The sequence below is a fragment of the Rhodnius prolixus genome, unplaced genomic scaffold, assembly GCF_049639745.1.
Source record: "Rhodnius prolixus isolate KJV_2025 unplaced genomic scaffold, Rpr scaffold_13, whole genome shotgun sequence".
NCBI classification, from domain to species: domain Eukaryota; kingdom Metazoa; phylum Arthropoda; class Insecta; order Hemiptera; family Reduviidae; genus Rhodnius; species Rhodnius prolixus.
The window spans coordinates 3,876,401-3,891,640 of record NW_027411583.1 but is presented as its reverse complement, the minus strand read 5'-3'; the positions used below and the strand labels follow the sequence as shown (position 1 = coordinate 3,891,640).

At 33.8% G+C, this 15,240-nt stretch overlaps 1 protein-coding gene across 2 annotated transcripts in view; it reads left to right on the top strand.

The window, feature by feature from the left end:
* Positions 1-15,240, top strand: part of LOC141447691 (uncharacterized) — a 130,025-nt gene that overhangs the window by 24,452 nt on the left and 90,333 nt on the right. The gene's annotated exons all lie outside the window — the stretch shown is intronic.

Here is a 15,240-nt window from a genome sequence, read left to right as displayed (position 1 = left end):
CCTAGTCCATAGGTCGAAAGCTCGGCAGAATAAATGTATCACGGACTGAAATGGCAATTATTTTTTCATCCTATATTCATTTATTTATTTTTTTGCTTCAATTGTTTGCCGGAAGAGTCTAAAATATTCCTTCTAATTCGTACTTTTAATGGAAGGTTTTGTTTGTTTATGACAATTTTCTTCTTATTTTAATCGATAAGAACTTAATCGATAAATTTGAAAATGAATGCACAATACCTCGTTAGTGCAAATATAAACAAAAAAACAATAAAAAATGGGTGCATAACAGGTCACATAATCGCTGTAGAAAACGTTTTATATCAACAACTACTTGCCGAGGAGGTCCATTATTGTTGATCGCAGACTTCTTAAAAGGCTACTTTATTGACTTGGCAAAGCGTGGGCTGAAAGGAAACGGCGATAAACTTATTGTGTTAGTAGCGTTGGTATGACTGCAGGGTTGGTGGTTTTCATACTTTGTCCAGGAGCCTCTATCTAGGCTCCTTATAGTAATAAAAACAGATCGGAAGAGACCTGGGTATTACGTTAGACCAGAGGTCGCTAAATTCGACCAGAGGTCTATTTAACAAAAGTAGGGGTCGATCTGAGCCAGGGGGGGTCGATTGGGGGTTCTTATTTATAATTACTTATTATTTAATAAATATTAAGGTATTTAAATTTCAACATTAAGATATTTTTCATAAAACTATTGTTACACAATGTAAAATTACTTTAATAATAATGTTTAAAATCATAAAATAAATATACCAACACAGTACCTAATTTTTAATAGATAGTTTTTTATTTTCTTTAACTGAAAATTACTTTTATGGGGGGGGTCGATGGAAATTTCGAAAAATTATATAGGGGGGTCCATGATCAAAAAAAGTTTGGCGACCCGTGCGTTAGACTGTCCGGTTCTTTTAGGCGAAGGATTTGTGGTAAACCCTCAAAGTAAAGTAAAGTTATCGCCTATTTTTTTTAAAGCGACGTTTAATCCAACTACCATATTAGGTGTCGTGGACGGGACCGGAAGCTCATACTTTACTATACACAAATTTTGTCTAACAAATAAAAAGTAGCCGAACGCGTGATTCGTACTGGGGGATCTCTCACTTACAAAGCCACGCTCTTGACCACTAGACCAACACCCGCCCCACGTCATATTACCTAACCTAATCGAGTGCATACTGAAGTTAGAGAATGTCCATGTAATTGTTTCACACCATTTTCCGTTTTGTTTCCAAAGTTTGTAAATTTTCGAGAAGTTTTCAAGTAAGTTAATCAAATCAGGGACGCCTTACTTTCTATTGTAAATACATTTAGTTACACAATTTACTACAATGTGCGCGTGTTGTGGCAGTGAACTTCCTATGATACACGTGTCCCCCTCTTCCTATACTATATGCCACGTGTCCTTTTAAACCCTTCTTCAATTTATTCTCTCGTGTTTTTTTATCCTATTTTGTAACCAACTCTTGTTAGTAACAGTACAGTGCCACTAGTATGGAGAGCATGCTGATTAAGGGGAGAGTGTCCCCTGCGTTCCTAATTTAAGGTTATAATCAAGGGTACCTACTGTGGGGAATCGGAAATGACGTGGATGGTTTTATATCACTTGATGGGGAAATTTAATGTTGGTTTTTACAATCCTGGTGTGTTTTATTGTCTTCTTCTTTTGTACACTTGTGATATCTGATTGTAGTATTAAGTAATTTCTGTCACACCAGCTCACCACTCAGTAGGGGATATTCTAATTCTGATTTTATCCTTTACTGAGATTTAGTCATCAAGATAAGCACAGAATCCTAGATCTATTTTCCTTTTTTTATGACCGAATATTTTGAAAGAAGTCCACTAAATTTTACAACCACCATTAAAAATAAGAAGTAGAACAATAAAATAATATTATTCTAGTAATAAAAACAAATGAAATTTCATTAATAAAAGATGGTTTGTAGTTCTGTTTTAGCGTGACATGGTTTAACAATTTTGATTGTTTGAGACACTGAACTGGAATGCGCCTGAGTATTTAAATTCTACTCAGCCAGTTTCACTTCTTTACATCGATAAGAATCGATATGAGAAATAGAGGAATTGAGTTAGATTTATTCATGACTTGTGAGTTCTGAGCTTGATCGACTGTACCTTAAACTAGTAGAGGCCTTATTACGCTATTTACGTAATTACATTTTTTTTTTGTGTGAATCTCCTTAACAAAAACTTACATTTTAAACTGTAAGTTTTTGTTAAGGATAATTTATTAGGAACAAAATAATTTGTTTTTACAAGTTATAATGATTTATACAACAAAGAACATTTTTACTATTTATAAAAAGATGTGTTAAATTTTCAATTTTGAAAACTTCCCTCTTCGAAATTGTTTGCAACCAAATGAAATTTCAAATGTTGGAACGTAAAGTGACGACGATCTGGGCGTAAGATGGACTTCTAACGACTAAAAGATCGTTCAACATCTACAGATGTTATAGGTGCCTTGCTGAAAGAAGTTATCTCGTTGGTTGTAAAGGGTACACGATGTTCTGAGGTGACTTCTGTTCCACTGATAATATCAGAAATCTGGCAGATGGTCTCCCACCCTTTGTTCTTGCTCAGTACTTCTACCAGTTTTGATCTGATCAGATCTCCCTTACTCCCAGGTATTCCTTCCACCTTTTCGATGACTTTTTTTAACGTTGGACACGTTTTCTGTCCGTCGAACATTTTGGGACTCAAGTTGGGTAATGGCTTGTGCAAGAAATACGCAATTGTCAGAAATGAATGCAAGGTCGTTCCTTAAATTAGGTTTCTCGAATAAAGACTTGGCTGTATTTATCGCTACTGCTTCGTCTTCGAGATGTGAAAGGACATTCTTGATTTTATTGTAGTTTTCATAGTAATACTGAGCTGCTTCCAGCCAAGTACCCCATCTTGCCAATATTGGTTCTGGTGGAAGGCACAAGTCTGGATAGAGATCTTTTAGCATTTTAATGCGACTTGGTGCTTTTAAAAACACTTTTTTTAACCATTGTGATTCATAGTCTGTGGTTCACAGTTCCTGTCAACCACCTCCCAATTATGAAAATATGCCCAAAATGAAAAATATGTACATATTTTGATTAAATATGTAGAAATATTTATTTATTTTAATCAAATATGTATAAATATGCGATAACATCCAAATATGTGGAAATATGTGAAATAAAAGTAGGCTCAAACGGCTTAAAAAGTGTCAGTATGAATACTTCTAGTTCAAAAACGTTTGTAAATTGCCTAGAAAAAAAATATGTAAATACATACGAATCCGTTCCCTACTTATAACGCAAAATGCGTTGATTGCAACTAAATAAATGATTTAATAAATAAATCTTTTTGCTCGTTCTCTAGGGGGCCTCAAAATGGCGAAAACACACAATCACCATTACAATACCACTCTCTTATGAGTAGAATAAGAAAACAAAATTCCACATTTTTTCCAATACTATACATTTTAAATTTATTTTCTATTTTCAAGGCAGAATATTGAGCTACATTTATATTCATGGACATGCGTCACCATTGTTAACATACGCACATACAAATGCTACGGACGATTTGACAAAAAACAATAAAGCGGTGGTTACAAGTCCGAGAGACGACCAGAGTTCTAACCCATTGTATGGCGCCTGTGTACAATAATACCACCAGACTTCTAGAAAATAGTTTCAGTAGAATTCTGTAACCTCTAAAACTGTTCATAACTGTTGGCCTCTCGTAAAATTATAACCTACCAGCTAGCTTGTTGGTCTTCAAGGGTCTAAACTGTGGCGCCAGCAAGTCCTTGTTATTCTGTTTGTTCACTATTTTTGTTTGTTTGTTTTTGAAAAGGAAGAATAAAACAGTAATTTAGGTTAAACTATAATTCTTGCTAACAAATCAATTTTGGGATCCCATAATCTGTAAAAATAATCAATCAAAGATTATGGGATCCCTAAATAGATTTTTTAAAAAAAATATTCAATTATTTTTCCACCCCAATTACAACTTTTATTCCACACGGTAATGCGCAAGTTTAAATCCAGGTTTACCAAATTTTCTCCACATTTAATTAATTATCATTAACATTAAAATTAGATAAAACACGAAGAGTTATGTTTTCGCGCGAACAGATAATCTTGCTTTAAAGCAGCATTCTGTGTGAACACTGAGTCGATATTCTCGTTATTTTTCAACGTTAATACCACTGGTGCTGATAACTTACACCAAAAAATATGAACAGTAATAATAATTTTTATCAGTAACTATAAAATAAATCTCAAAATCATTAGATCTGGTTTGATGCAAAAAATTACAGTTATAAAGGAGGATTAGCCCTAGATTATAAAAAAAAATTGGGAATTTTATCTTTTATAGAAACAGAGAAAAAAATTGACAAAGTTGGGTGTTTTTCTTCAACGTTACGCTTGTTCGTGCAGTTTTTGACGATCAATCCTTAAACAGCTGTTCTAATTAATTAATAGCTGTTCAATTAATCAAATTTGAAAAAGAAAATAAAATAAAAACGATAAATAGATAAATAAACCACATTATAAAAAATATTTACTATGAAGTACCAAAAGTAAATCTACATTTTACCTCCGTAACAGTTAGGGGCACACTTAGGATGGGATAAGGATAAGATCTGCAGGGGAAAGAATAAGGATAGAAAAACCTGCAGCTAACTGGGAGATTCCTGCCAAAATAAAGATTTACTATAGGATGAAAAAATAATTGCTATTTCAGTCGTGATAGATTTATTCTGCCGAGCTTTCGACCTAGGGACTGAGGTCATCTTCAGGGCTAGCTTACAAAGTAATATTTTACATCATTAGAGGGTTGGTGTGTCTTCTGTCTTGGCTGTTCATGGACTGTGTCTGACACCAACCCTGTAATGTAAAAATATTACTTTGTAAACTAGCCCTGAAGATGACCCTAGTCCCTAGGTCGAAAGCTCGGCAGAATAAATGTATCACGGACTGAAATGGCAATTATTTTTTTCATCCTATTGAAACTATGAATCAGTCAACAAAAAGAATGAACAGCAATAAAGATTTACCGTGTACGGAGAATTTAGTAAATAATCTTCAGCCTCTTTGGCATTTCGTGATCTCCATTTTGGGGGAGAATTTTCTTCTTTTCTACATTCCTAGTATATAGTACACTTTTATCTAGTTTGGACGCAACAAATTTCCCATTTTCACCATTTACTAAAGAAAGTAGGTCAAACATTAATGGTATTTATTTTCTATTTATTTCTAGGGGAAAATAGTGTTTAAGAGTAACTTGTTTTTCTTTTTACATTTAATATTATTTGTTGGCAGTTTTCTGTACTATTTACTAGGTTATCTCAGCCACATATACTTCTTTAACATACTTATTTGAAGCTGCATACCTTTTCATCTGGTAGTACTGACCAATTTTCTTTGTAATATTAAATCCAATAACATTTTTAACTCGTAAAAATTATTCTCTTTTCAAAAAAGACACTTTAATGGAAAAGACAATGATTCCTTTTAAGGAAAACTAAATGGCCTATGAGGAAGAAATATTATGGCCAATTTCAGTCATAATTTTGTATTAAAACTGTCCCGGTGGGACAGTTGTCTAAGGGGTTGATCGTCAAAAACTGCACCGAAAAAGCGTAACGTTGACAATTTTTTGTAACGTAACGTTAACACCCAACTTTGACAATTTTTTTCTCTTTTCCTATAAAAGATAAAATTACCAAATTTTCTTTAAAATATAAGTAAAATCCTCCTTTGTGACTGTAGTTTTATTGCAACAACCTAGATCTAATAGATTTCGAGAAATAAGTTGCTGAAAATGGGTAAAAACGGCTTTTTCAAAAATTGTTCTTCTTCTTCTTCTTGTTCTTGTTACCTTTTTTTGTAAACAACGTAGCGCCTAAACGCGTGAACCGATTTTCATGAATGAGGTGTCATTCGATTCGGAATTTTATGTAAATATGCCTTTTGGGGGTCCCGTCGCTATACATCGAATGGGAGAGGAGTTAGCGCCATGTATTTATATTAATACCAAGTTTTCGGTCTTGGGACTCGGTCATTGTCAGGGCCTTATTGCTTGTAGACAATAATAATAACTTTTTTTTTAAATTTTTAACATCAAAGTTTGGTGTCTTTTCTATCCGGACAGTTTTAGGTACTTTGTCTAGACTATCTCAGGACAATAAGCACAAACAATAGCCAAATCGAATGCATAGTCATTAAATTGTCTAATTTAAGGTTTTCAGAATGGTTGTTCCATTGATAGCGAACCAGTGTTGAGGGATTTTTTGAATCAGCTTATCTTTACAGCCATCATTAAACTGTATATCCCCCTTTTTTTTGAGAACTTTTTGGTCTGAGCATCCACCTACTGGATACCAATATGGGATTTCAACCAGCCAAAATAAATCCTAATTCGATTTCCGCTTAGAATCTCTACTGTAGTTTATATTTTCATAATTTTTTAAATTCTAATTAAAGTAAAATTTTAGCTGTGTCAAGGCGGCGTTCATGTAATCTAAAATGTATTTTTTCAGCACCCATTTAATATATTTTCAAGCTTGGCTTAAATGACCAGTTTTGCGTCCATCTGTGCCTTGTTAGGCGATTGTAAATCCGTTAAATTGGTTTTCAATACTCGTACGGTTCTGCGGATTTATTATTTCTAATTATCTATCATGCACTATATTTTCTTATCTACTATCTAATCGCTGACGAGCATGCGCACTCCCTAAAAGGCAAATATTTTGAATCGAATTCATTGATGTAAATAGGTTCACTCATTGATAATTTTAACGATTGCAGTACTTCCTCTTAGTAGGTGTAAGAGCATGATGGCACTTCACAGCCACGTAGAGGAGCTTTAACCACTTCTTCGTGGTAAATTTTATCCAAATCGAACTAAGCGTAATAGAAATATTGGTAATAATAGTTTTAGAAAAGGCCTTACTTTGGGTGGGGCAAACTCCCCTCCTTATGAGTCATAGCGACTAGACTTTTAAAGTGCAAATCTGTACAAAATTTCGATTTGAATGACACTTCAATGGAGGTTTAGTGCAGAAGTGATTTATTCAAAATGATCACGTACCATCCTATTTTTGTGTTTTTAAATTTATAATTCTATCTAAATTTAGGTCACAGGTTACCGAGGTATGTAAACATTGGGTCGCTTCTGTTTTGTATAATTCGAAATTAACTTAATTTTCAATTGAGTTGTTATTAACTTAGGCAATAGCATTAGTTTGGGGGAAAACAAACAAAGTAAAATTGAAATCAATATTTAATTTTTGTGTAAAAAAGCAGGAGTAAGTTCAACAAAATGGAGATTAATAAATTAAATTAATCAATATTTATCAGGGGACCGAATAAATTTGTTTAAATACCAGCCAATCTCTGCCGTTCAGATAATCGATTAGTTGCAACATACTTGATAACCCTTTATCAAAATACCTTGTGATTCGCTCTCAGAATACGGTAAACCTCTATAAAATGATCTACTGGCTCTCATATTACACGTGGAACAGTAATGGCCGCGCTTTCAACCCCTGTTACCATGTAATTTAATTCCAGAAGCTGCTTCTCTTGCTTTCAGCGTGTTTCTCATCAAATAAGCATCATTGTCTGTAGACTTTGAATGGTTATCTGAGCTTGATTTCCCAAGTCTTTGTTTTTAGACTATTTAGACCGCCTGATTTTAGTTAAACTCTTGTTTTATTCGCTCATGCCATCAATCTAGTCTACGCTCTATTCATAACTTGTGATGAGTAAATGTTTATTAGCATTTATTAAGCCGTAATATATACTGCATTTTTATATTAACGAAAAACATGTAATGAATGAAAATGGCCAGCATAGGGTCTATGACGTGAAATAAAATGTGAAAAATATTAATGAAAACTTAATGCAGTAAAATTGTACTTAAATGATATCAATTGTTATAAAAGTACAATGGATTCTTATTTGTTTTTAATATCTTCTGCAAGGATGCATGAAGATACTGTTCACAGGGGAATGTTCTCAGGAAACCAAATAGTAAGAGAAATCTGTTTATAAAAATGGCGAAATATTAAAACAAACATAAAACATGTTTTTTTCAAAACGTTTTCTAAATTGCTGAAATTATTACGAGCTGTAGTATAAGTGAAATGATGGGTACTTGTTGATTTGTGTTCCTTTTGTCGTTTAATCAAACCTTATACTTAATTTTTGGCGCCACGGTAGCCGAGCGGCTAGAGGCGAGACCTGTAAAGCTAATATGTATTGTGGTAACTGGGTTCGATTCCCCGGTCTTAGGCCTTGGGTTTTATTTACTGGTTAATATGAGAAATGTGTAGTAAAGTATGTTTGCTAGTCACCTTCGTCCACGTCACCTAATTTGGCAGTTGGACGTAAAGCCCGCCTGAAAAAAATAGGCAATTACGTTACTTACTTAACTTTTTAAACTGGTAAGTTTTTGTTAAGGAGATTCATATCATGTGATGAATTATCACCCCATTGGTGGCTCTCAAATGAATCAGTTATTGCTCTTTACCGCTAAGTAATTTACGAGACCAACGCCCGTCTCTATCAACGGCCAGGGTTGTCTGGAAGTGTGAAAGAAGAAGTTCTTGTATCGCGCGTTGATTATATCTTACTTGAAAGGTACTTATAGATCGGTGAATGGTTCTGTTAGATCTGTAGTTTGGAACATTAGTATCTGGAGTCGATGATAGTTGTTGGTATGCTTGTCTGAAACCCACAGTTCTACTCCGTAAATCCAAATTGGTTTCTGTAGCGTGTTCTATTTAGAAGTACATTGTTGTGTAATGTCAATTTTGATGCTCTGTCCATGAGTCTAGCCAGTGCATAGCAGCGTTTTTTTGAGTGCTTTTCTTCTATGGTGGATTCCATGTCAAAAGTTTTTCCCACAAATAGTCCGAAGTATCGGACAGTGGGAAATGACAGTGACAGTACAAGGAAATGCAATCCAGTTTAAATAATTATTCTAACGTTTTCAAAGTTTCTTTTTAAAATAGTAATTTCATTAAAGACAATTTCATTTAACGACAGTCGGCCATATCTTAGACTTTTATTTTCCCTATCACCAAACATCTGCGGCTGGCGCTTACCGTAAAAGAAAAACCGTTAGCTTAAACTTAAAGAAAAACTTGTCTGTGGTATTTTGGTTTAACGTTTTATGACTATTTTGTGGTTTATCATATAAATTTGCTTATTACTTATTGTAAAACCTTCTTCTGACGTTCTCATCAATTATAGGCCTTTGGGAAGAGTCTTTAAAAATTATTGTTTCATATATTTTAATTATATACGAGGGTCGTTTGAAAAGTCCGTGCAAAAATACACTTCGTCATAGTCTCCTTTTAGGCTTACACACTTCGTCCAACGCTGCTCTAGTTTGTTGATCCCTTCCGAATAATAGGATTTGTCCAAGTCTGAAAAATAGCCATTCGTTTCTGCAATCACCTCCTCGTTTGAATAAAATCTTTTTCCCGCCAGCCATTTCTTCATATTGGGGAACAAATAGTAGTCCGAGGGAGCCAAGTCTGGAGAATAGGGGGGATGTGAAACGAATTGGAACCCTATTTCCATTAATTTTGCGACCACAACTGCTGAGGTGTGAGCTGGTGCGTTGTCGTGATGGAAAAGGACTTTTTTGTGGGCCAATCGTGGGCGTTTTTCTTGCAGCTCGGTTTTCAAACGGTCCAATAACGATGAATAATAAATATGCACCTGTAATAGTTTTACCCTTTTCCAGATAGTCGATGAGGATTATTCCTTGCGAATCCCAAAAGACAGTCGCCATAATCTTTCCGGCCGAAGGAACGGTGTTCGCCTTTTTTGGCGCAGATTCCCCCTTGGTAACCCATTGTTTAGATTGTTCTTTGGTCTCAGGAGTGTAGTGATGTATCCATGTTTCATCCACAGTGACGAAACGACGCTTAAAGTCCTGCGGATTCTTCTGGAACAGCTGCAAACCGTCCTTGCAACACTTCACACGATTTCGTTTTTGGTCAAGCGTGAGCAATCGCGGCACCCATCTGGCGGATAGCTTTGCCATGTCCAAATATTGTTGATGCAAAATATTATGTACCCGTTCATTCGAGATGCCCACAGCACTCTAGCAATCTAACGCACCTTCACTCTTCTGTCATCCATCACCATATCATGGATTTTATCAATGATTTCTCGTACAATATTTTCTACATTTTTAACATCAATGGTTGGTGTACCTTTTGCCCTGACTGTTCAACTTTTGGTGTCTAAAAGGTATTATTGTTATATTGAGTGTAAGCCCTGAAGATAACATAGTCCCTATGTCCGAAAGCTTGGCAAAAAATTAAGAAGGTTATGACTGAAATTGGAAATAATCATTTTAACTTTTGGATTAATGCATCAACATTTTTCTTCAGCTTAAGAAGTTTTTACCTCTTTAAAAGATTGATGGTTTTAATAGAAGAAACTTAGATGCTTTTATTGTACTTCATGTTGAGAGTACTACTTATATAACTAAAAAACTATCATATTTTAATGCCTATATTATTATACTATCATACTAAACTATAACATTCTAGATCACTGTTATTTCTGACTTATTTTACTCTAAGCAGTTTGTTTTCTTGACGTTTAGTTGCGCGACTATATTTGGGTGCATGGTCTCAGATATCGATTAGTGAACATGAATTGCATATTTATGTTACAAGAAAATCGCTCATTTCTATTCTCTGCACATATAAAACGCAGATCCCACGCTTACGTCATGCTTTAACTGTTTTTTTTTTTTTTTCTTTCATAATTTTATTCCGTCCCATGCATGGAATTTTATCATTAGATCAAAAAAACTGCATAATGCTTCACTAATGAAATTCTACCTTCATTTACATTTTTGCTGTTAATTTAGAACTGATTATATTAGAAATATTGAATTAAACTACAAGTTTTTGTTAAGATTTCCTCTTAGTATAAAAACCATTGAATAAAAAACCTAAACCGCGAAGTCAAACCCTGTACCGTAATATTTCTTTAGCTTTGCGAGCCTCGCCTCTATCCGATCTCAGCTATCTTGGCACCTGATAGATACTGTGATTATTAGGGTGGGTCAAAAAAATCGACTATTTTTTTTTTTACAAGTGCAACGGAAAAATGGGTTCCTAGACACCTTAAAAAAATTCCCACCAAATATGAGCTCTTAATTTTGAAGGGAAGATCCTCCGCATCGCAGTTTTTTATTTTTTTTTAGTCCAATAGAAAAAAATTCATACCTCTCTATTAATTGACTGTACAAAAAAATGTTTCGAATGAATTTTGTAGGAAATTTAATGCTCTACAAAAAAGGTACCTTATATTTTTTTCGTAAACCTCGCCATTTGAAAGATATAAAGGATTTAATTTTGATTATTTTATGACAAATTCCATTTTTGTTTATGAATTTTATAACTCGACAATAAATGACTTTTACGAAATGCAAAATACCAATTTTTGTTGGAAATTAACTGCTCTATAAAAATGGTTTCTTATGTTTTGGCGATAAAATTAACCGTTCAAAAGATATTCATCATCAAACTTTCATGTGTACGGATTTTAAAAGTTTTTGATTAGATATTCGAAAAATTTCAATTTAATTTATGATTTTTAAGAAAATTTACACGAATTTTAGTTGTTATCGATTGAGAAACGTCAAAATATTTTTTAAGTTTTTATTTATGTTTAAGTATATTTGTCTTTTTTTTTTTTTTTTTTTTTTTTTTTTTTTTTTTTAATGATTTAAGGCGCGTCAACATCTAAGGTTATTGGCGCCCGGAGCTTCTTTCAGTGCACTGCCGGCCTCCGGACAGTGTTCTCTCGTTACAGACAACACTGTCCATCACCGGACAGTGAGCTGTAAGATGCTCCTAGGAAGAGAAAATCTAAGGGTCAGCTGCTGGATTCGAACCCGGGACCTCCGCGTGGGAGTCCAGTATGCTAACCTCATAGCTAATCCCTTCCCTTATATTTGTCTCGATTTATTATCGACAATATCAAATAATGCTTTAAGTTCGTTCTGAAATTTTATTTCATTTTTGCATCGTCCTGATGATTTTTTTCGCGCAAAAGATTTTTGCAATTTCAACCATCGATTATGATAGCGAAGAATTTTTTTTATTACACTAGTCGATTCACTAGTCGGAATCTGGTTGTTTTTCCATAATTCAATAACTTGATCAGCTGCATTTTTGGCACTTTGTTTGACAGAACATTTCAAAACTTTGAGCTGATGAAAAAAAACACTCATAACCTCTTTCACTGTTGGTAACTTACGTTCTGAAAGTTTTTGCACAAGTTTTCCGATCAAATGAATTTCTTTATCCATATTTTCGATAAATATCAAGTTAATTCACGTAGTAACCACAATATTTGTAAATAATTAATCGATCGATCACATATACAAGACCATAAATTTTGGAAACACTAAAAATGCTGTAGAAATAAATGTATACAAACCAACGACAACATAACGATGAAGTAAAAAGTAGGTGGTGCTAGTTCAAAGTTCACAATTCAAACAGATGAAATAAAATACGAAACAAAAATTCTCTAGAGAAGAAATTTTCCCTAGGATCTCGTGATTTCTAATGATTAAAACTAAAATGTTTAGAATAAATGAAGAAAAATTTTGATAATTTTGAAAATAAAACTCAAATAATACTTATATTAATGACAAGAAATGAAATTTATAAATTAAATTGAAATTTTTCGAATATCTAATCAAAAACTTTTAAAATCCGTACACATGAAAGTTTGATGATGAATATCTTTTGAACGGTTAACTTTATCGCCAAAACATAAGACACCGATTTTATAGAGCAGTTAATTTCCAACAAATATTAGTATTTCGCATTTCGTAAAAGTCATTTATTGTCGAGGTATAAAATTCATAAACAAAAATGGAATTTGTCATAAAATAATCAAAATTAAATCCTTTATATCTTTCAAATGGCGAGGTTTACGAAAAAAATATAAGATACCTTTTTTGTAGAACATTAAATTTCCTACAAAATTTATTCGAAACATTTTTTTGTACAGTCAATTAATGGAGAGGTATGAATTTTTTTCTATTGGACTGAAAAAAAAATAAAAAACTGCGATGCGGAGGATCTTCCCTTCAAAATTAAGAGCTCATATTTGGTGGGAATTTTTTTAAGGTGTCTAGGAACCCATTTTTCCGTTGCACTTGTAAAAAAAAAATAGCCGATTTTTTTGACCCACCCTAGTGATTATTATTATTATCTCTTAATTATTTTGTTTTTACCTGTTAATATTTTCAATTTACTAATATTTTTCTTCAAATTTCGCTTAATTTTTCTTTTGTAATTCATTTACTTCTTCTTGTGATCAACTCCTGTAATTACAATTTTTAAAAAAGATCGCCACCTTTAACTCAGAACTGTTCTAAAAATAATTTTATTAGAAAATTATTGGATAAAAATTATAGATCCTTGTGTACGTAATCTGTATGCGAGGTTTAGAGAAGAGTCTTATTGGCCATTTTTGTGAAAAAGTTCAAAAAAATGTGAGAAACCCAGTAAAGATCTAATTTTGGCCGTGGAACATTTTTTTAACTCGGAATATTAGGCGTATATTTAACACTTCCGTTAGAAACGGCCTCTCACCTGATATTCGATTGCGTTGCAATCGAAAGACTGCGCTGCGATATCTTTGGTACTTTGAGACCAAAGGAGATTATAGCGCAGAAGGAACTGGTAGGGAAAGCCCTCAATCTTCTTAGAAGAGGAGGTTTCACCTACTAGACTTAGAGGGAAGGCACAATAAGCCTCTTGTGGCTACGGTGCCGTGGGGTATAGGTCCCGTCCCGCCCGCTAAAATCTAAAAAATCTAACACTTCCGTGATAGAATATAAGTGGTAGAACTGTACATACGTAATGCTGAAATAGTACTTTAGAGTGGGATCGTGCTCACCATTTTTTTCCAAAATTACTTTTTTAAAAGAAAGTTGGAAATCTAAATGAGTTCTATAAGAATTAAACTTTGTAGAGGTGGTTTTCAAGCAAATCTCAATAAAATGAAAAATCTATTCAACAAAGTCGTACTTCCGGTAGTAAGTATTGGTCGCTAACTTTCTCCGAGTTTCCGTGAAATAACCAAACGAAATATAACGTTTGAGCTTCATTTGTGGTTTTTATTTTCGAACAGGACAAGCGCACAAACGTTTTTCTAAAAAAGCAACATTGTACTCGAAAGTAACTGAAAACGCTATATTTTCGTTTACGAAAACTTTTTAAACGTCCACAATTCTTTCATTACCTTGAACAGGAAATAGTAAAAATTGTATCAAAACTCGAGGGAGAGAAAAAAACAAGTTCCCCCCCCCAAAAAAAAACTTTAGTTTCTCTTTTAATTTCCAACTTTTTTGCTTTGTCCACTTTGAAGCTTTTAATTTCCTTCCTGGCTGCGTCAAAGGCATTAATTAGGTCCAGCATCTTTTCTCGAGAACATTTAGGACATTTGGTTTTCCAGTACTTTTCAAACTTATACGTAACCTATTTTCTACAGATTTTCTGTTAATTAAAAATGTTTATAATTGAAATTAATTTAAATCTTCACAATTAACAGTTTTATTAAAAAAAAAAGGAAGGTAAATGCTTTTAGGATTGCTTTTTCTAGTTGATTTACATTAATTCATGAAAAGATGTAGCCTAAATGAGTTCGTGGAGTCACGTTTATGCCATTATATCGCAATAAACATTACAGATTTACAGTAAAGTAAGTTAATTGCCTATTTTTTTCAGGCAGGCTTTACGTCCAAGTACCACAATTAGGTGTCGTGGACGGAGGCGACTAGCAAACATACTGTACTGTAAATTTCTTTTATTAACCTCTAAATAAAATCCAAGGCCTAAGACCGGGGAATCGAACCCAGTGCCACAATACATATTAGCTACACAGGTCTCGACTCTAACTGCTCGGCTACCGTGGCGCCTACATTACAGATTTACAGTAAAGTAAGTTAATTGCCTATTTTTTCCAAGCAGGCTTTACGTCCAAGTACCACAATTAGGTGTCGTGGACGGAGGCGACTAGCAAACATACTGTACTGTAAATTTCTTTTATTAACCTCTAAATAAAATCCAAGGCCTAAGACCGGGGAATCGAACCCAGTGCCACAATACATATTAGCTACACAGGTCTCGACTCTAACTGCTCGGCTACCGTGGCGCCTACA